Source organism: Chiloscyllium plagiosum, chromosome 2 (genome assembly GCF_004010195.1).
Source record: "Chiloscyllium plagiosum isolate BGI_BamShark_2017 chromosome 2, ASM401019v2, whole genome shotgun sequence".
Classification (NCBI taxonomy): Eukaryota; Metazoa; Chordata; class Chondrichthyes; order Orectolobiformes; family Hemiscylliidae; genus Chiloscyllium; species Chiloscyllium plagiosum.
The window spans coordinates 18,415,393-18,438,906 of NC_057711.1; the positions used below are offsets into that span (position 1 = coordinate 18,415,393).

The following is a 23,514-nucleotide window of genomic DNA, read 5'->3' on the forward strand; positions in this document are numbered from 1 at the left end:
TGATGATCAACTCTATTGCCCAATGGGGAGTACTGAGAATTTTGGCTGTAGCTCCGTTACCTGCTGTTATGTGCCTCTCAGAGAGCATTTCAGGGTGATAATGATTGTAAAGCAGTGCAGGAAATGAATTAGAGGAGTGAATATGAATAAGTAAATGCATACAGTTATTATAGTGAATAAATCTAATATCACAGGGGGGTAGAAAGGAGGGCAATGCTGTCTTGATGCCAAAGAAGGGCACCTAATCAGCCTGGACTGAGATACCAGCCTGAGTCTTGAAGGGATGTACATCTGTGGCTCTATAAAGTCCAGGTCAGACTGCATTTGGAGAATTGACAGCGGTTTTGGGCCCCATATCTGAGGAAGGATGTATTGGCCCTGGAGCATGTTCAGAGGTTCACGAGAACGGTCCTAGGAATGAAAAGTTTAACATAGGAGGGATGTTTCAGGATTCTGGATCTACACTCGTTGGAGTTCAGAAGAACGTGGGGGGATCTATTTAAAACATACAGAATACTGAATGGCCTGTAGATGTTGGGAAGATGTTTCCATTGGTAGGAGAGACTAGAACCCGAGGGCACAGCCTTAGAGTAAAGGGAAGACCTTTTAGAACGGAGATAAAGAGAAACATCTTCAGCAGAGAGTGGTGAATCTATGGAATTCATTACCACAGAGGCTGTAGAGGCCAGGTCATTGAGTATATTTAAGACTGGGATAGATAGGTTCTTGAGAATCAAGAGGATCAAAGGTTATGGGAAGAAGGTGGGAGAATGGGGTTGAGAAACTTATCAGCCATGATTGAATGGCGGAGCAGACTCGATGGGCTGAATGCCTAATTTCTGCTCCTATGTCTTATGGTCTTATGGCTTTATGATCTGTGCAGTGTGCCAGGTTAAAAAGGGCACACAGCAATGCAGAAAGAATGTTAATGATCTTCTGTCTTCAACAAGAGTATGTGCCATTATCTTCTCCCTGTTACTTCACACTCACAAAGCCACCATACAATCTGACTCTGCCACTGTGCTCATGGACTGCAGCTCACATATTTCACGCATCATGTCCTCCCCAATGCCCATCATCCCCTCCCCCTAACAGGGTCACCCCTGACACCCAGTGATTTCAGCCTCAAAATTGTTGGCTTTTGATTTAAAGAAACCCATCATTATGTGTTCACAAGACAAGAGAAAACGTATGGGAAGAAAACGTTTTCATGAATACTCTGAGCCCAAAAGAAAAATGCTTGCTGAAATGTTTCTACAGGTTTTTTGTTTTGGCAGTTAATTATCTTTCTACAAACTCATGGCATGGCTGGGCTTGTAGTGAGTTGGTTTACAAAGCCCTTGTTGAGATAATGTTGATTAAGAATACTTCCACAAGGAAGCTAAGTTTGCCATTAACTAACATTCTGTGCAAGATCTTGCAAAATTTGCTTCAATGGTCTGGAATTATACTGGAGTGATTAATGGCAATTATTTTATTATTCTGTGTGCGTATACGTGCGTGGGACAATTCTGGTTCTGACTCAGTTTCACTTTTAAGTGATTCTCACAGTCAGAGACAGGAGTTTGGACATGTTGATTATTTCCATTTTGTGAAGCAATTTATTCAGGGGAACACTAGTGAGAAAATTGGAATAGAGTTCCATTGGGTGAAATATTTCCAGGTCCTGAGTGACACAAGCTATGTTAAGAAATTTGGGAAAACCTCATGAGAAGTCAAGAATAACACTTTCTCAATGTTAGGAGCAACAAGTTACATTTTCCAACAGAGTCCACGTGTTGAAGTTACATTCTTTCCAGTGCGTGATGAGAGGCCTATCATTGAGGATTGTCATGGATTACCACTACCTGATCTCATCTCATTAAAATGCAGGTATCCATTCCAACATCCACCAGATAGGAGCTCCGCTGAGGGGTTACCTTATAAAGGTTTATAAAATCATGAGGGGAATGGATAGGATAAATAGACAAAGTTTCTTCCCCAGACTGGGGGAGTCCAGAACTAGAAGGCATAGGTTTAGTGCGAGAAGGGAAAGATATAAAAGGGACCTAAGGGGCAACTTTTTCACGCAGTGGGTGGTGCATGTATGGAATGAGCTGCCAGAAGAAGTGGTGGAAGCTAGTACAATTACAACATTTAAAAGGCATCTGAATGGGTACCTGAATAGGAAGGGTTTAGAGGGATATGGGCCAAGTGCTGGCAAATGGGATTAGATTGGGTTGGGATATCTGGTTGGCATGGATGAGTTGGCCTGAAAGGTCTGTTTCTTTGCTGTACATCTCTATGACTCTATGACATGGCAAGAATTCCCAAACGCAAAAGACAGAGCAGGTACCTGGAGATTCCAGTTCACTGCTTCCACTTCCAAAGCTCCATCTTTGACATAAAGTGCCAATGTTTCAGAGCACACTCCAGGGCACTGAGCAATTCTACCACACTTCCAGAGATGCTGAACGATGAAACTTGCCAGTCTTGCTTAATCATGATGTCCAATCCACTTGCCATGCACTCCTGCCATTAATGCTGCACTTGGAGTTCACCAGCATAGATCATTGAAAGGACACTTTGTGGCAGGGACACAAGCCCAGCTCATGGATTGCATCAGGCTGCCTCTCAGGGCTATTTGGTTGCTCTCTTAGCACACACTCACCTCATGCCTACCTAGATGTTCACACATCCTGGGGCGGCACAGTGGCTCAATGGTGAGCACTGCTGCATCACAGCACCAGGCAACCAAGTTTGATCCCACCCTCAAGCAACAGTCTGTGTAAAGTTTGCACATTGTCCCCATGTCTGTGTGAGTTCCCTCTGCGTGTTCTGGTTTCCTCCCACCGTCCAGGTTAGGATGGATTGGTCTTGCTAAAGTGTCCAGAATTGTGCAGGCTAGGTTGGGTTAGCCATGGGAAATATAGGGATAGGGTGGGTCTGGGTGGGATACTCTTTAGAGTGTCAGTATGGATTTAATGGACTGCTTTCCACACTGTAAGGATTCTACCCCTGTCTTGCATTGCCTTGTTTATTTACACTTTGCCTGCGATGCCTCAGTTTAAAGTCCTGCTGTATTGTCTTGCAGTTTAGCACCGACACAAAGCAATGAAACTTGTCCTGATAGTCAGCAATGCTCAGTCAAGGAGGTAAACACCTTGCTGTATGGTACGTTGCTCCCTCACACTTTCACCTTGTGCCAGCAGTTTAAGTGACAAATACACAGCATGTGCTATAAGCATACAGCCATGTCTCAATGTCTAAAGAAAATGGTCCTCAGTAAAGTGCAGGGAGGCACCTGTCTCTCAGAGGGGGGCGGGGGGTACAGTAAGTCTAGGGCAGCCTTTGATATCAGACCAGAGACCAGGGGCCGGTCAGACAGAAGCCTATACTTATTAGGGTCAGGATCATCTCCCATTGGGGAGGAGATAGGGGTGTGGGAAGTCGAAAGTCTCTTCCAAAGTGAGCAAGTTGACAGAACAGAGACCAGGCAGGGTTTGAGGTTTGTGAGATGAAGGGGAGAGAGTGGTCGGAGGATGCGGCCAAGTGAGGGAAGATGCTGCATGAGGGTGGCACAACATGAGCCTTGGTGGGAGGTGGATGCAGTAGCAGGGACAGAGTGAGTTTGAGATAGCAGAGAGAAAATGGTGGCACATACCATGGCAGAGTGGACGAGTCACTCACTTCCTTCCAACATTGCTGAGAATTCTTCCAGACACTTCAGACAACACTGACTTAGTTAGTAAACCAGAAGGGCAGCACCTTGTGTCGTGGCATTGTCTTCGAAGAAGAGGATGGCCCAAGATTTCCCCAGCAGGGCACGATGTCCAGAGCAGATGTCACAAACTATGTAGGGCAGCTCCAGAAGAACAGTGCTTGCCACGGTGACACTTTGATGGTGGTGCTGGCGCCAGGGATTCAAGGTATCCCTGGATATTCCAGCAGTGCTCAATGATTCTGGTTGTGGTGAGGGGGGAATTGGGCTTGCACTGGATGAGAGGGGTGCCGGTGGGGTGGGCTAGGTAGTTAGTGAGATGGGTTTGGTACGAGAGCAGGAGAAAATGCGTGAGAGAAGCCCTCCATGAAACTCAATGTAAATGACCCTTTTCCAAAATAAGTCAAGGTTCAGCCCATTATATTGGATGTTAATGTACACGCCAACCCATTTTCAGGGGATGCAGTTCAGCCTCATGCCCAGGAAATGGAGTCGGGGCCTAAAAAATCTCTCATTACCCTCTGGCTCTGAAACATCCTGAGGGCACCTGCGGTAGCAGCTATGAAAACCTATACAATTCTAACAGGATAGGATGGGGTAAATGCAGGGAGGTTGCTCCTGATGACCAGGGAGATTGGAACCAAGGGTCACAGTCTAAATGTACACGGTAGGCCATTTAGAATTGAGATGGGAAGAAGTTTCTTCACCTAGAAAGTGGTGAGCCTGTGGAATTCTCTGCCACAGAAAGCAATTGAAGCCAAAACAGTAAATGCTTTCAAGAAGTTAGATGTTGTTCTTAGGGCTAAAGGAATCAAAGAGTATGGGGAGAAAGCAAGACAGGGTATTGATCAGCAATGATCATATTGAATGGTGGAGCAGGCTCAAAGGGCTGAATGGCCTACTCCTGCTCCTAGTTTCTATGATCTCTATCTGCACTGGGTGCTCCATATCCTCCACACTGCCCTGCTGCTGGTCCTGAGCTTGCTGCTGGTCCTGCTCCTCCTGCATCCACCTTTGGCCCCTCAGGAAGGCAGCCACAGTAACTGTCATGTCTCCAGTGGGCAGGGCCCAGGACTCTCAGCGGAAACTACCTAAATTGGCACCGGAAAGAGTGAACAACTTCAACAGATCTGAGAACAGTCATTTGGTAACATACACTGCAAACGAGGGCTGAGCACTCTTCACCACATAGTGAGAGGTTAGGCTCAACCATAGCAGCAGCAGCATGGTGAAGGCCCACCCCCGTTGAGTGACGACCACATGAAATCAAGAAGGGAGTGCCTACAGGCACCCTATCTACCCCAGGTATACTTAAAAGACTCACCTTCACAGTGCAGTACACCATCATTACCCTCACATGATAGATGGGGATGTGGCTCACACAGAATTCTTGGAAACTGGAAGATATATTGATTCCCCTTCAGCCAGCTTTGGCCATCATTGCTGCTCACTCCAGCAGCTGACCACTGAGCATCTTCACATTGCACGCATAGCAACCGAGTAATGAAATGATTGCAAACTATATGTTGCTGTGCTTTGCAAACAGATGTTTGAGTTTCTGCTACTACAATGTCATAGCATCCAACAAATATGGATCTCGTACTTTTGTCCAACCAGACACTGAAGCCATAAAAACTGGTTGTTTTTACAGTCAGTTGCTAGTAGCATTTAGACTCATGGAGTCATAGAGATACACAGAATGGAAACAGACCCTTCGGTCCAACTCGTCCATGCCGACCAGATATCCTAACCTAATCTAGTCCCATTTGCCAGCACTTGGCCCATATCCCTCCAAACCTTTCCTATTCATATACCCATCCAGATGCCTTTTAAATATTGTAATTGTTCTAGCCTCCACCATTCCTTTGGCAGCTCATTCCATAAACGCACCACCCTCTGTGTGGAAAACCTGCCCCTCAGGTCCCTTTTAAGTATTTCCCCGCTCGCCCTATGCCCTCTAGTTCTGGACTCCCCCAACCAAGGAAAAAGACCTTGCCTGTTCACCCTATCCATGCCCCTCCTAATTTTATAAACATCAATAAGGCCACCCCTCAGCCTCTGACACTCCAGAGAAAACAGCCCCAGCCTATTTAGCCTCTCCCTATAGTTCAAATCCTCCAATCCTGGCAACATCCTTGTAAATCTTTTCTGAACCCTTTCAGTTTCACAGCATCCTTCTGATAGGGCGGAGACCAGAATTGCATGCAATAATCCAAAAGTGACCTAACCAATGTCCTATACAATCGCAACATGACCTCCCAACTCCTGTACTCAATACTCCAACCAAGAAAGGAAAGCATACCAAATGCCTTCTTCACTATCCTATCTACCTGGGACTCCACTTTCAAGGAGCTATGAACCTGCACTCCAAGGTCTCTTTGTTCAGCAACACTCCCCAGGAGCTTACCATTAAGTGTCTCAGTCCTTCACATCAAGAGAATGGTTAATCATGTTAGGGATTGCAGCTCATCGTGAAAACAGTCAGCAATGTGCCCCATCTGCTCACCAAGTACATTCTTTCCCCGCTCCAAGCATCCATGCTCCCTTTCATCTCTCACCACCCCCACTGCCCATTTCCAGCTGCCCCATGGCTAGACTCAGCACACTGACGAGCTGCCCCACAAGCTCTGGTAGTAGACGTCAATGATGCCAACACTGATGGGCAGCACGGTGGCACAGTGGTTAGCACTGCTGCCTCACAGCGCCAGAGACCCGGGTTCAATTCCCACCTCAGACGTCTGACTGTGTGGAGTTTGCACATTCCCCCCGTGTCTGCGTGGGTTTCCTCCGGGTGCTCCGGTTTCCTCCCACAGTCCAAAGATGTGCAGGTCAGGTGAATTGGCCATGCTAAATTGCCCGTAGTGTTAGGTAAGGGGTACATGTAGAGGTATGGGTGGGTTGCGCTTCGGCGGGGCGGTGTGGACTTGTTGTGCCGAAGGGCCTGTTTCCACACTGTAAGTAATCTAATCTAATCTAATCTGATCTTGTGTTTTCTCTGTGGAGACCCCATAGTGGTCCCTGTGACTAACATTCCCCTACTATGCCTTCAGTATATCCCTACACCCTATTTGGCATATGCTATCTGCGCCACAAACCCCAACCACCCCCTTCCCATCACTATCCTTATCCCCACTTCAATAAAGCCCTTTGCTTCCATACCTCCAGCCTTGATTCTCCCAGCCCGTCTGTGGGTATTCCTTCATTTCAATTTCTCCTTATAGGCCGTGGTCTCTTGGAAATCACACAGGTAGTTTCAGAATGCCAATGCTTTTCCAGGTGCTCAATACTCATTGGTAGTGTCAGCACCAGGGATTCCAGAGTATTCAGTTGCAATGGCATATACGTCCTGATACAATGTTTGGTGGAGCCAGGCTAGCATCAGACAAGTGGGATGTCATAGGGACTGAGTAGGTCACTGATAAGATGAATTTGGATTGATAGTAGAATCAAGCCTGTTATGCCTCAATAAACCCCCCAGTGAAAGTAAACAAATAGTCAATATAAGGCAAATTTTATATGAATCAGCTGCATTGCTTTGCAGACGAGTTATTGGCCAAGTTAGAAGATTAGTTAGATTGTAGTTGCAGCAAATAAAGATAATGTGTTTGTAGGTGAATTTGGAAGGAAATTTGTTAAGGCGCTGCCCGCATGTGTGGACTCTCCAGTATTCATGACTTCTCGAGCACAATGGACAGTCCTATATCCAAGTATTTTAGAAGAGAGAATGTCCAGATAAAAATATAAAATGGCCAAAACGAAATTGGCAGATTAAGCGTGTGGGCAAAAATGTGATATCTATGCAGGTAAATCATCTGGAACAAGAAAAATTATCAGAGCATTATTTTAATCCAGGTAATGCTTGGAAGAGTGTAAGTCCAAATAGATTTTAAGTTCCATGTACGTGGATCACTAAGATATCATTTAGGCAGAAAAAGGCAATCGAAAAAACTGTTGCAACATCAGCCTTTACACCTCGAGGACAAGAAATTAAAGAATATATTGCCCTAAGATCATTATAGCACTTTTTAATTTAACTATTTTAGAGTTAGAATTAGAGTTACACATCTTCAGTACTAAAACAGATTATGTACAAAAGTAGGGAAATAAAGAAAAAAGTTAAAAGTTCTAAATGACAGTTTTTCATAGTATAAATTACGAAAGTAAAGAAATAAAATTAAAAGATAAACGTCAGTCCTTCTATAGCCTGAATAATCATGATCATTCAACTATTTACTTCACTTCTACTCCTCCCACCCTCACAAACATCTTTTGCTTGAGGAAATAATCTCCAACAGTGTATACTGTTCTGTTGGAGGATGTCTAACACATATCATTTCCATAGAGGAAATTGGTGTAGTGGATCGGCACCTTCAGACGGTCATTGGCTCTTGGGATGGCTCTCTTGTAAAGACATGAACATAGCAGCAGTGAAGATCAATTGAAGAAACACTGATTCAAAGGAGAAGACTTGAATGAGTTACTTGCTGTTGTATGACCCCCATGATGGGCCTTTTCTGAATCATGAGTGTTTTCTCTAACCATATCTTGTACATATTGATGTTCTGAGTGCATGACTATAAAGACTTCTTGCATACAATTGCCTTCTACCATGTAGCATTATCCATCCAGCCTGAATCTTCAACTGTCTTAAATATCTTTCAAAGCTTTGAGACTTGTTTATTGGCTGTTTGAGATCTTTCTTCTAAGTCCATAATCCTAAATGTCTCAGAATCTGTGTCATTTTACTGTCTACATATATGTTTGAAGCATGAATTGCTTTCATTAGTGATTGAATTCAAACAAGATTTTGTTGTTGCTTTCCAGCAATGGTGTATCTTTCTACTCTGACAGGAACCACTTCAACTAACTGCGGCTGCAATAGCTGTTACTGCATCTCCTGATAAATTCTGTGAAATTAATGGACAACTTAGCTTCTTCATCACCTTCCTGAAGAACGAACTGACTACCCTCAAAAGAGGCGTTTGGGTTCTCATGAATAGTGCATCTGAATCCTAAGTTACAATTTTTAGATGCTAGTACTTGAACAACTTGATTGATGGATTTCTTTGCCCTGTGTATATGCGAAAGAGCAAACCAAGGTCCAAAATGCCCTCTGGTGGCTAATCACCACCTTCTTTAGCATTATTCTTTCTTATTGTTGTCAGTTTCTGTTTGAAAGAAATGAAATGTCTTCATCACCTTCCTGTCATGCTAGGGCAGGTGTGGGTGATACAGTGTGTTACGGTCAACATCTTTGGTGTCTGCTAAACAATGAAGATTTAACATTTGACAAGAAGTTCTGCTTAATAAATTACCATAATAATTAAGAATCATGCACAGGATCTCTGTAGTCTCTCTTCAATTGGAGCTAAGTGAAGCATCTATCAGGTCCCAATGGAATTCTGACTCTAGTGCTCCATTAACCCAAATGTTTGATTGAAGAAAGTTTGTGGATTCTTGGCCTTAACGATAGCAATAGCATCTGAAAGGATTGACTTATCCTTTCTAGTAAACAATTCGGAATTAATCTTCCTTCTGTGTAACTGAATTTCTGTGTAGCAGAATTCATCCTGCAAGTTTCTGCACAAGGGATGTCCAATCCTTGCTCCTCAGGCTCTTTGCCCTTACAACACTCAATATGTCCTTTACAGACCCCCTATCATGGCATGGGCTGCTTTCAGCACAGCCAATCCATTTTCACCTACTAATGGGTGCCATTATCAGCTTTTCTTTCTCTCAGCGTGCTGTCATTCATCCCTTTGACTGCCTAACTGGTGTTTTCTCTCTCTCGCTCTCTTTTTTCTCTTTTTTCTCTCTCTCTCTCTCTTTTCTCTCTCCCTCTCTCTCACTCACTCATTCTCATGTTCCTAGCTATTATCAGTTCTAAAGAAGTGACATTGGATTTGGAGTGTTAAATCTGCTTTCTCTCCACAAATACTGCCAAACATGCTGAGTTTCTCCAGCAGTTTCTGTTTTTGACTTGACAGGTCCTTTGTGCACTTGCCATCAGTGTATTTTGTAAGTATTTATTCCCAGCTCTGTTTATATTTTTGTTTCTGGAATACGTTATGCCCTGTGGTTAATTGATTTATCTCTGCTGATTATCACACACCCTGCTATGGACTCTGTCCCATATCTTCACAGCTTCAGCACAGCCTTTCCTATTTTGCTGTTTGCTTCTCAGAAAAGCCTTTTCCTCTATTTCTAGGTTTAGATTGCTGGACTTCTGGTTTCTTCCCAGAGCACTGTACCTATTGTTGGGCCTCACTCTAAGGTCTTATGAGTACTCACTTCCAAGTCAATGTTGCTAAAGTGTAAAACTGTAACATGTAATCGAAACTCTTGTGAACGAACAACAATTGGTTTTATTGAGCCGGATAAATACAGAGGATAGCATGAGAGGAGATCTTATCTGAAACCCTTCAAACCTGGACTCCACTTCCATGTGATAAGTTGTGACCATGGTATAGGTCTTTTTGCATATACACGTTAGCTATTCTTTAGTACTGGTATAATTCTGTTTACTCTAAATTAAGGAGATAGAAGCACATCAGACTGACTGAATAAGGATACAGATTATCCAGTATCACATGTTTCTATGTTCTGTCTGACTTGCTACAATTTAAAATCACAGGCATCAACAGCAGATACCTAAAACTACCAGGGTTCTCTAACAAAGCCAACATGTGTCAATGGCAATCAGTAAGCTTTTTTAATTCGAAGCAAAGGCAGGGAAGTTTTAAACATTGATGACAACTAATTTAGTAAGAAGTAGCCAAGAAAAATAATTCAACTTTATCAAACTTTAAATCAGCAGAAAGAATGATCCATGGGTTTTTCTTTGTACGAAGCATTGCTTGAGGGAAGATTTAGTATGAATCGTCCCTGATCTCTAAAGGTAATAAAGTAAATAACCAGAATATCCCAAGCACAGTTTCCTTGCCTATTACATTTGAGGAATGGTATGGCAATGAATAATAACTTAAAAGAACAATCCTGTTTTGGGAGCTAACCAAGCAACTTTTATAAATCCAGACCACACATGATGCTTAGCAATCAAAGTTCTTCAGACAGCCTCAGAAATAACACCAAAATGGTAATGAAACAATCCTAAGACAAGTTGTCATCATTCAGTGTGACAATCAAGAGCAAAAGGATCCTTTGTTGAATCTTTCACTTCAGCAGACTTAGCTTCTCATGATTCTTGCCATATTTTAAGGTTTATTTGCTTAACCGGTTCTAAAATAAATTACAAAGTTTCCTGTTTCTCGTGAGATGGCTTTTAAAAATCATGTTCCTCATTGACACCCCCAATTTCCTATAGATATAAGTCACGAGTAATAAGTTCCACGGGAGGGGGTGTGGGACTACTGGTTTCCTTTCTGAGCTGTGCTTTGGACTAGAAAATTCCAAACATAGATCAACATTACCTACTGAGCAGAATCCTTAAGCTACCTTGTTCCCTGATTGCATATGGCAAATGCTCCCATGAGGACATAGCTTTTGCAAACGAAACTCGTTCTCTCCTGTCAGTATCAACTTCAACTCATAGTTTATTGTTTCTTTAGGTTTCCGTGAAATTAAACAGGCAAAAAATAAATCACAAGGGATTGCATAAGCAATAGCTCAGCTCCCTTGTGCATCATGAAGCAATGTGTTAAAACTACAAACATACCAGCAACTCACAGTAAACAGTGCCTTACAGAAAATTAAAGGAAAGTAATTTGGGATATGAAATTTGTGGAAGTTACAAATGTAATTTGTCATGACATTGTGATCAGTGTTTTGAAGAATTGTGATTTCTTACTCAAGTTCATCATTCCCTTTTCTCTCCTTCTCTCCAGTTTTCTCTCTCCCTTTTCCAGGGATTCAGACCTATCCTAAGCAAAGCTTTTTTCTCCCACTGATCATCCTTTTGTTCCTCATCCAGTTCTCTACTTATTGACTATTGCTGAAAAAAGGAAAATTTTGATAAAACCTTTTGACTTGCACTCATTATGACAATTACCAATGTTGGGAATTTGACATTTATACTGTGGAAAGTGCTGATTGACTGGTAAGTGGGCTCTGATTAGTTGAGGCAATGCTGTGGAGAATGCATCAATTAATGAAGACTAGCAGTTAACTGTCAAAATTTGCTGAAATTTTAAATCAGACGGGTTAAATCTGATTAGTCAAACCATTCCACTGAAAATTGAATCAAAAAAATGGGTGTGACCTATTTTGTTGAGTTGAAACAGGATTTCTGTCAATAACTTTAGAGCCCTATGAAATAACCTATGTACCTTCCAGTGCATGCAAGTATTCCACGTCATGAGTCTGATTGTCAATGTAATTCTTTGCATAGTAAAGATTACCTAGCAAATATAGTTCCATCACTGAATCACATCTAATGTTGCACAATGAGTTGTGATTTATGGTCTGTACCTTGTAGGTTGCAAATTGCCAAAGTAAATGCTATTTGATATGATCTGCCAGACTTATAACCCACAAATGAGGCATCATACTGGTACTGAAATTCATATACGAGCTGAAAATGTGTTGCTGGAAAAGCGCAGCAGGTCAGGCAGCATCCAGAGAACAGGAGAATCAACGTTTCGGGCATAAGTCCTTCTTCAGGACCTATTTCAGCTCTGATCTCCAGCATCTGCAGACCTCACTTCCTCCTGAAATTCATATACCACATTGCTAATCTGTGTGTAAATTAGTGCATTCTGTCAGCTTGATGGCAGCATTCCTGTTAGTGCTAAAATAGCTGCCTTCACTTAGAGTCATAGAGGTGTACAGCATGGAAACTGACCCTTCAGTCCAACCCGTCCATGCCGACCAGATATCCCAACCCAATCTAGTCCCACCTTCCAGCATCCAGTCCATATCCCTCCAAACCTTTCCTGTTCATATACCCATCCAAATGCCTCTTAAATGTTGCAATTGTACCAGCCTCCACCACATCCTCTGGCAGCTCATTCCATACACGTACCATACACATACACGTACTGCGTGAAAAAAGTAACGCTTAGGTCTCTTTTATATCTTTCCCCTCTCACCCTAAACCTATGCCCTCTAGTTCTGGACTCTCCGACCCCAGGGAAAGGAAAAGACTTTGTCTATTTTTCCTCTCCATGCCCCTCATAATTTTGTAAACCTCTATAAGGTCACCCCTCAGCCTCTGATGCTCTAGGGAAAACAGCCTCAGCTTGTTCAGTCTCTCCCTATAGCAGATACCTTATTCTTCCAGGATTATTCAGGTGCACTGGGAAATTTTCAGGACCACAACTGATGACCATAGGTCCATTCATGAGTTTGCACTTTATAACGTGTGGAATGATCTTAAGAGTCTGTTAACCAGCAGATTGGCCTATTTGTTTTGGGTCAGTGCCCTGTAATTTCATAGCTCTGAATCTGCTATAATCTTCCTTTGCTGGGAACACTCATTTAGAACTCGAGAAAAATACTATTTTCTGACCATTCAAGATGATCACAATACCTCCGCTAATCAACGCCTCCCATGACCCCTCTGTATAGGAGGACAATGCACATTTATTATGAGCTGGTTAGTTGAGTATTAAGAAAAAAAAAGCAGTAAATGAAGGAATTTGAGATGAGACAGCTTGCTATAAGATTCCTAGTGCTGACAATACCATTGGAAGTATTCTTTCTGCCACAAACACCTATCAAGGAAGGAGATGGAAGCATTGAGGTAATGGCTTGCATTTCAGAGGACAGAGGAATGTCCTGGGGACATGGATTGAATCTCACCATGAGAGATGATCAAATTTGAATCCAATAAAATCTGGGATTCAAAAGTTGGCCTAATGTTGAGTATGCAACCATTGATAATTATTGTGAGAACTCATCTGTTTAACAAATCCTTAGGAACCTTCCTTTCTGTTGTCCTTACCTGCAACACGTGACTCCAGGCTCACAGCAATATGGTTCATTCTTAACTGCCCTGTGAAATGGCCCGAGCAATCATTAATTTCAAGGGCAATTCAGAATGGTCATAAGTGTGGGATTTATGTTAGGGATGGCCATGCCCTTTGCAAGAATAAAAAAAAAATCATGCAAGTCAGAATGCCAGACATTGATCATCATTTGGGAGGGTTAGCCTCAGGAAACTGGCTGATTTCTCTACCTGCCATCTCAACTAACAGCAACTTCAGTGAAGCCCAGAAAAGGGCTGGTAGGAAACACAAAACAAGTAAATTTTTGCATAATGTTGCCAAGAAATAGTCTACCAGCAGCCACTCTCACTCATGCTTGGGCTCACTTGTGACTTCAATTTTGGAAACCCTTGCTGCCATAGTCAGTCAAATGATGCCTTGATGTCAAGGGTACATACTACCAATGCCCCTTGGTCTTTAGTGATCAATGATGCAATGAGAGCTGAGTGTTTTGGTACACCCCAAGCACAATTGAGAAGAGTTGTTGGTGAGTTAGTATTTGATGACAGTGTTAGTGGATCTATCCATCAGGGTGCTCGTGAGTTAATAGTAAGTCTTTTTTATTAATATGCCTAGAAGGAAGTTAGGAGTCAACCACATCACAGTGGGTCCGGAGTCGCATGTAGATCAGACTGGGTAAAGGCAGCAGATTGCCTTCCCCAGAGGCCATTAGTAAACCAAATGGGTTTTTACAACTATCAACAACGTTTGCATAATCCCCATCAGGCTGGTTTTTTCTTATGCCCAGATTTTTATCAATTTCACTCTGCCGAGATGGGATTTAAAGCTACAATTCCAGAACATTAACGTGGGGATCTGAATTATGAGGCCAATGACATTACCACTATATCACGATCTCCCCTAAATAGGGAGGCTATTGTTTGAATTGTATTTGTCTTACTATTTGTGGACACGTTTCCACACTTAACTAGATACTTGCGTTGCAGTTGCATGGGGACAGCTTCAGTCCCTGATAGGACACAGTGCAACATGGTAGGGGTGGCACGGTAATTCAGTGGTTATCACTGCTGCCTCACAGTGCCAGGGACCCAGGTTCAATTCCATGCTTGGGTGACTGTCAGTGTGGAATTTGCACATTCTCTCCATGTCTGTGTAGGATTCCTCCAAGTGCTCCGGTTTCCTCTCACTATCCAAAGATGTGCAGGTTAGGTGGATTGGCCATGCTAAATTGCCCAAAGTGTCCAGGGATATGCAGGATAGGCAGATTAGCCACTAGAAATGCAGGGTTACAGGTGGTGGGTAGGAGGGTAGGCCAAGGAGGGATAATCTTTGGAAGGTCAGTGTGGGTCAGTGTGGCCTGCTTACACAGTGTAGGGATTCACTAAGTATGTGGCTAGTTCTGAGCCGCTGGTCTTTAGTAGTACACTCAGGATAGCATCAAGGCCCATCAACTTTGCTCTGTCATTTTCTCATGTTATGTGAAATGAAACAAGTTGGCCGAGAACTGCGGTGATGGGAACAAAAAAGATAACTTCAAAAAACATCATTTCCTTCTGTTTGAAGGTGGTTGGCAATATTTAAAATGACTCAGGTCTTTATCCAAAGCTTTCAGTTATCTGACTCTGTCTTTGACTTTTCTTGCTGTATCAAGTCAAAAGTTGTCTCACATGAGATGAAGAAACTAGAATAATCCTGAAAGTAACAACATAGAAGACACAGAGTGAACTCAGAATTTCCTTACAGGTTAAACCAAGATGTCTGATGTCACATTTACATAATGCTTCTAAAATAAACTTCAACTTTTCAACAGAAACAAAATGCTGGAGAAACTCAGTAGGTCTGACAGCATCTGTGGGGACAGAAATAGAGTTAACATTTCAAATCTGATATGGCTCTTCAATTCTTCTTCCTTTGAAGTTCTCTAATTACACACTTGGAATAACTAAATGTCATTATAGCCAATTGGAGGAATGAGTTTTGTATCAGAAATAAAATCAACTTCACTATTTGAGGTCAACATGTTGGATATGTTGAACCATTGGACTGTAAATTATGAAGCTGTTTTGTGGAAAACAAAGTAATGGATTGCTAAGCAACACTGGCAATACCATGATATAACAAGTTAGCAATCTCTCTTCCAATAAATATTGTGATTCAGGGAAGAGTATAAATTATCAGATGCCTGGAATTAATTTGTTTTTTCTGACTTTCTTTTAATTGAACGAGTGCTTGGAGCCTGTGCAACTTGCAGCTATATTTCAGTTTTAAGAAATTTGCAATGTACACTCATGTTCATTCCGGAGAACAGCTGAGCTATAGGAAGCAGGAGCAAGTAACACTGCTGGTAATCATAAAATAAATAAAAGGAGTTTAACAGTGTTGCACAATAACATGTCAGTGTTTGAGACAGAGGGAAGCTGGGCTGGATTCCCCTTCCTGACTTTGATCCAGCAAACCACTGGTGGAAAAAGTCCATGTGTGTAGTCTTCAGATTGGGCTGGATGGCTCTGATTGGCTGTGATGACTCTCCGTCAATCAGATAAACTGCCAACATTCGCTGTTATGGCTCAAACATGAGTCATAGTCACTTAACTCTGGTACCGGAGATTAGTACTTGATCCTAAAAGGAGTCAGTACCTTCATGAAAAGGCTGAACTGAAGTGGCTGTTGGGCTTGGCAAGGGGATAATATCAGGTACCTCATTAAGCTGTGGTTGGTGCACTTGTTTTGACAACTGTGCATACAGGTTCCGTGTCAGATGATAACAGGCATACTTTTTTAAATGAAACAATTTGCTTAAATAAAATCCATCTGAGCATAGTAAAATGCCAAAAATAACATCTGGAGGTGGGCTGGTATTTGGAGATCCACATGCTGCTTCATCATAAATGGAAATGCATTATATTTCAGCAAACCAAACCAGGTTTGATTAAACACTCTGCAGAATATTTGTTTACAATATTGATAATATTCCTTGCCTTATATCAGCAACATCGATACTGGTTTTCAAGACTTGTGTAGCTTTGGCTTAGATGCTGTCTGGTCTGTTGTAATTGCATTTGAAGGGTATTGCCAAACATGAGTGGATTCGGCTGATATCTAGATTAACAATTGGCAACAAGCTAAACATAATATGCAGAAAAATATCTTCCATAAAAGCACATGGACGGCAAAATAAATTCTTCATTGCTCCTGTTATTGACCAACTTAATCAAGGACATTGGTTAGGCCACTTTGGAATATTGTATGCAATTCTGGTCTCCCTCCTATTGGAAGGATGTTGTGAAACTTGAAAGGATTCAGGAAAGATTGACAAGGATGTTGCCAGGATTGGAGGATTTGAGCTACAGGGAGAGGCTGAATAGGTTGGGGCCGATTTTACTGGAGTGTTGGAGGCTGAGGGGTGACCTTATAAAGGTTTATAATATCATGAGGGACAATGGTTAGGGTAAATTAACAAGTTCTTTTCCCTGGGGTGGGGTAGTCCAGAACCAGAGGGTATAGGTTTAGGGTGAGAGGGGAAAGATCTAAAAGGGACCTAAGGGGTATCTTTTTCATGAAGAGGGTGGTGCGTCTATGGATGAGTTGCCAGGGAAAGTGGTGGAGGGTGATACAATTACAATATCTAAAAGGCATCTGGATGGGTATATGAATAGAAAGGGTTTGGAGTGATATGGGCCAAGTGCTGGTAAATGGGATTAGATTAGGTTAGGATATCTGGTCAGCATGGATGAATTGGACCGAAGGGTCTGATTCCATGCTGTACATCTCTATGACTCTAAGATTGCTGGAGGTGGTTCATAAAAAAGGAACAAATGGTCATATCATGAGTGTTTTCTTCCCCAGCCTGAACAGGAAGCTGCCATGAAGCTGTTCTCTCTGCCACATGTGTGAGTAAAGTGGTTTATGAATTTCAGTGCTGCTGTGATGACAGATACCCCCAATGACTGATGGATCAAAGCAAGCAGCATATCCTGTCTGCACTCAGCTGAGCACAGATCACACTCATCCAGCTCCTGTTTTCAAAACTTTGTACGTAAAATCTAACGTTAAATGTGATTGGACAACAATTGCCGAGCAATCCTAAATGCACTCAGAACTACACTAACAACCAATTTAAAACCTTGGGTTGAACTTGCAACGTGTCACACTTACGCTTACAGAAATCTACATGCAGTCACATGTACAGACCTTTCCTCTGGATGATGAAGGTACAAATACCAGTAAATTAGTTAAGCACAATTTCTCAAATTTTCTTCAATTAAAGGAAAGCCTGGGGGGAGCGACTGTTTCCTGGTGCATTCTCCATGGCAACACCTTCGCCAATCAGAGTTTACTTGCTGACATTAGCATTCTTTAGTTAAGGAGCATAAACTTACAACCTTTGAAAAGAAGAGGGTGCTGCCCAAGCAATGGTGACACAGAAGGAAACTCTGTTATGATAAGAGTCAAAATTAATAAGGAAGAAGTTTGGAAAGACTGTCGGTGCTTAAAGTTCACAAGACACGAAGACCAGATACAATCAAGGGTTCTGAAGGAAGTGAGAGTAGAAATTTGGGGGGCACTAGCCATTATCTTTCGGTCTTCTTTGGAATTGTGGGAGGTGCCAGATGACCAATGAATTGAAAACTTCACACTGTTGTTTTAGAAAATCACACGGCCAATCTCAGCAATCAAAACCAATCAGCTTAAACTCTGTAATGGTGATGTTTCTGGAAACAATGTTCAGGATTGAATTCATAGTCATTGGAGAAAAGTGGTTTGATAAGGAGGAGTCAGCACAGATTTCTGAAGAGAAATTGTGCTCAACTAATTTACTGGATTTTTTTGAAGACATAATGGAGAGGCTCAATGAAGGTGATGTGGTAGACATGGATTTCCAGAAGGGGTTTGATGCAGTGTTTCATAGTAGACTTGTGAGGAAAGACATAGGTCATGGTTAAAAAGTGACCATTGCAAAATGGATACGAAATTGATTGGGTGATAAGAAGGAGAGAGTAATGGTCTATGGATATTTTTCAAGCTGGAAGCAGGTTTTGTGGTGGAGTTCCCCAGGGGATGTATTGGGACACTTTTACTGATCTATGTTATGATCTGGATCTTGGCATGCAGGGACTGATGTCAATGTTTGCAGGTGCCAATAAATCTGTACGAATTTTAAGTTGTGAGGAGGACTGTCTGGAACTCCAGACAGACATTGACAAGTTAGTAGAGTGGCCGGTTAGGTGGCAGATGAGGTTCAATGCAGAGAAGTGTGAAGTGATGCACTTGGGTCAGGAGAGCATTGAAAAACAATATAAAATATGGGGAAAAGTTCGAAAAGGGGTGAAGGAACTAGGTTTATCTGTGCACAGATCATTGGATGTGAGTGATCAAGTGGAGAGAGCAATTAATAAAGCATGCAATTATCCTCAGCTTCATTAACAGGAACTCAATGTACAAGAGCAAGACAGTGATGTTGAACTTATACAAGACACACATTAGACCTCAGCTGGGCATTGTGTATCATTGTGGGTACCACATCTCAGGAAAGATGGGAGTGCATAGGAGAGAGGGCAGTAGTGATCTACAGGAATGGTTTTTGGAATCAGAAACTTCAGCTATGAGAATAGATCAAAGGTGTTGGGAATGTTTTCCTTGGAGAGAAGAAGGCTGAGTAGAAAGAGGGGACTGCAGATGCTGGAGATCCAAGTCGAGTGTGTGGTGCTGGAAAAGCACAGCCGGTCAGGCAGCATCCAATGGCAGGAGAGTCAACGTTTTGGGCATTTGCCCTTCATCAGGAAGAAGGCTGAGAAGAGATTTGATGGAGGTTTTTAATAGCTTGTGCAGACTGGATAGAATAGATAGAGAGAAGCTGTTTCCCTCATAAAAAGAACAAGAACGAGAAGGCATAGATTGAAAGTGATACACAAAAGAAACAGGGTCAATAAGAGAAAAATCTTTATCATACAGTGAGTAGTTCGGGTGTGGAATACAGTGCCTGGAAATGTGGTGCAACCAAGTTCAATTGAGGCCTTCAGAGGGCAATGGAAGATTAATTGGTTGGAAAGGGTGTTGTCAAATACTATGGATATAGGGAAAAGGTGGGAGAGTAACATTGAGCCATTTCGTCCATTTAAAAAGCTGGACTCGTCACAATGGGCCGAATGGACATATTTTGCCCTGTAATATCTCTGTGGTTTTGAGACTTGGATTTCTTGCATTTATCCTCATGGGTGCAAGACAAAAGTCTATGATTGAATATCTCTTCTTTACAGTGATACTCAAAGATGAGGAAAATTAAGATTTTTTTCACACAGGCGGGGGCACTTCAGCCCCTGCATCAAAACGCCTCACACCAGAATTGCTAATTCTCTGTCTAACTATTGAGATCTTGCACATGGACAATCAGCTAGCTTTTTGTCGATTGCTTGCTTAGTAAACACAAATCGTCATCAGAAACTAAAAGCGATTCAATACTGTACAGAATACAGGCTTGGAGAAAGTGAGGACTGCAGATGCTGGAGATCAGAATTGAGAGTGTGGTGCTGGAAAAGAACAGCCAGTCAAGCAGCATCCGTGGAGCAGGAGAATCGACGTTTCGGGCATAAAATTCCTGATGAAGGGCTTACACCCGAAACGTCAACTTTCCTGCTCTTCAGATGCTGCCTGACCGGCTGTATTTTTCCAACACTACACTCTCGACTCAGAATACAAGCTTCCTGAAGCCAGTTTTAATTATGATTACTTGCTGGTGTTAAATATACTTAGGACAGAATCAGATTTCTTTCATAATAAATCCAAAGAGATGACATTGGAGTCATATTTGGGGCGGCACGGTGGCACAGTGGTTAGCACTGCTGCCTCACAGTGCCAGAGACCCGGGTTCAATTCTTGCCTCTGGCGACTGTCTGTGTGGAATATACACATTCTCCCTGTATCTGCGTGGGTTTCCTCCACGTGCTCAGGTTTCCTCACACAGTCCAAAAAAAAATGTTCAGGTTAGGTGAATTGGCTTTGGGTTGGTTGCGCTTCGGCGGGTCGGTGTGGACTTGTTGGGCCAAAGGGCCTGTTTCCACACTGTAAGTAATCTAATCTAATCATGTCAGGACTCACTGTTGCTGGCCCTGAAACACTTTAAATAATAAATTCAATATTCTCTTTGTTTTCCTGTGATCGGTTACGCCCTCGCCTTGCAGGCAAGATACAGATTTATGGCAAGGAGTTCAGATGAGGAGGCCAAAGACAGCGATTTCTCAAAATCAAGTTCTGAATTCTAAGGAAAAGAACATCTGCTCAGAGCCTTGCATACGATCTATTTTAGTGCGAAAATGCCCAACGGGGGAGCAAACATCAACTGGTTACTTTGGGTAGCTTACTGGAAATAGTACAAACCCTTCATATTCTGTAGGCCAACATAACAGTAGAATTATCTTATCACTCTCAGGACGCCAGGAATCATGTTCTTGAAAGTATAAGTGAGCTCAAACCAGCAGATCTCCCTTCAATGCAAAAAAGCTAATTTGAAGGGTGTAAACTTGTGCTGAATCTCTCACTAATACTGAACCTGGAACATAAAATCAATTGGTTTGATTTGATTTATTATTGTCACAGTGAAAATTTTTGTTTTGCAGGCAGATCGTAACGCGTAGAGATCATTGAGTGATTGAACGGAGCGAGGAATATAAAGTTACGGCTGCAACGAAGGTGCACAAAAAGCAAGATCAACGTTAGATTTGAAATTTGAGAAGTCTATACAATAGCTGTTCTTGAACCTGTTGGTGTGTTTTAGCTTTTGTATCTTCTGCCTGATGGAAGAGGTTGAAGAGATTAAAAGTGGGGCGGGGAGGTCTTTGATGATGTTGGCTGCCTTTCTGTGACAAGGAAAAATATAGATGGAGTCAATGGCTGGAAGGTCGGCTTATGTGATGGCCTGGTCTAATTGGGGTAATTGTCGCTTTGTACAATCATGTAAGATGGACAATGTCAGCTTAAGCACTTCTCCTCATTATTGTTTTCTGTTAACTTCAAGAGAAATGAAAATTGAGAGGCATTTTAGCATTGTAACAATTTTATGTCCTTTATGCCATCTTTTTCAACCTACATGAAGCTTCCAGCCTCTACCTGGAAGGGCTCAAAAAGACCAACAAACTACCTCCGTTGTATTTTTAATGAAATCTGAAATCAAAACTGGGAAGTAAATGAGTAAAATATGCCTTCCATAGATTTTTGGGAACAGACAACTGAAATCTGAACATATCAAACAGACGAGTACAAATCTTCACTACCACTGCACCACAAAAGCCCTCAAGACTTCAGTGTAAGATGTCAATGCTCTTGAGATTGAAGATTATCAGATCTCATTGAATGACAGAGCAGAATCGAAGGGCTGAAAAGCCTTCTTCTGCTTCTGTGGCGTATGGTCTGCAATCAGTGAAACTGGGTATGTTAGCCTGAGAAAGAATACTATTACACTGGAGGATTTGCAGGATCACAAGTAATATTTTTAAGAAACTTGAGTTGTAAGATTTGAAGATATAGATTTGGGAATTGTCATAGAACCTCTAACCCATTGACTTTCAGATGATGAGAATAATCTGTGTGGAATGATGCCCAATAGTTTGACAATCAAAACGTATTTCTTTAATTCCAGTTGATTGCACTTTCCAAATATTAAATCACTGCCAATGGTGTTTGTGCAATCAGCTGTCAAAATTCTCAGTTCTGGAATATCTGTCTTAAACCCCTCTGCCATTCTAACCTACCTCCTTCCAGATCTTGCTTAAAATTCCCATCTTCACTCAAGCTCTCGATCATCTGTCCTAATGTTGATTTCTGCACTTAGCGCCACCGTCTGTTTGATTATGCTCTTGTGAAGTGCCTTGAGATACTGTATTGGATTTTAAGTACATTATAGAAACAAATTACTGCGGTTGTTATTTTTTCCCAGTGTAATGGTAATTAAGAACTACCCACAAGTTTACGAATTCCACTCACACCACAGTTGAACTCATCTTACAATTAAAATATAAATTTGAATTAAATAGCTATTTTAATTCAAAATAGCTCACAAGAGTGTGTTCATAAATAGCGTGCATCACTAGCAATGTAAATTTGGGAACCTGGTAGGAGTGAGAACTCTGCTAGATGTCATTCAATTAACCTTCCGGTTTCATTCAAGAAAACCTTGTCACGGGCTCCTCATAGACATTCAACAGTGGCTAGGCACTTTCTTATACGCACAAGGTATAGTCTCATGCTACAAAGCACATGGCACCATCTGGGAAGGTTGACAAGAGGCCATATAATTCACCCCTCCTCATCCAGTCTGAGTAGATTCAGAAAGGGTCAAAAAATTAATAGAACATAACTACAATTGAGACAGAATCTGATCCTAACCTACAGGAGCTGCCTGTTTGAATAGAGATAAGGAAGGGCACTCTTGTGGAGCAGAGGTAGTGTCCGTACCCCTGGAATAAGAGACTCCGGTTCAAGTCCCATCTGCTCCAGAGGTCTGTAATAACATTTCTGAACAGATTGATTTGGAGAAGAAGTTACATTTAAATTAATTGAAATAAAGACTGTCAAAAAACAGACCATAGATCATGGTAATTTGGAGTAGAGGCCTTTATGCCCACAGTGAGGGCAAGAAAGTTGACCAGAAGCTTAATGTGTTCTGACAAAGGGTCACAGGCCTCATTACACTGACTCTGTGATCTCTCCACTGATTGTGCCAGACCTACTGTGTTTCTCCAGCAATTCCAGCTTCTGTTTGATGTACCTCATTGTCCTGCTACTAGCCATTTCTCATGCAGCTATATTTCGGTGACTGACCACACTTTAACAACGTTTAAAAACTAACCTATTATCTATCCAGCAGCTCGCTTTTCTAGTGGTACCATGAACTGGGGTCACATCTACCAGCCATGT

The 23,514-nt window shown here is 42.1% G+C and overlaps 1 long non-coding RNA gene across 1 annotated transcript in view; it reads left to right on the forward strand.

The window, feature by feature from the left end:
* LOC122565312 overlaps positions 1 to 22,570 on the forward strand; it is a 151,333-nt gene extending 128,763 nt beyond the window's left edge. Inside the window, exon 3 of the long non-coding RNA XR_006316129.1 lies at positions 21,219 to 22,570. This is a non-coding gene — a long non-coding RNA (uncharacterized LOC122565312). The remainder of the gene's footprint in view (positions 1 to 21,218) is intronic.
* Positions 22,571 to 23,514: the final 944 nt, after the last annotated feature.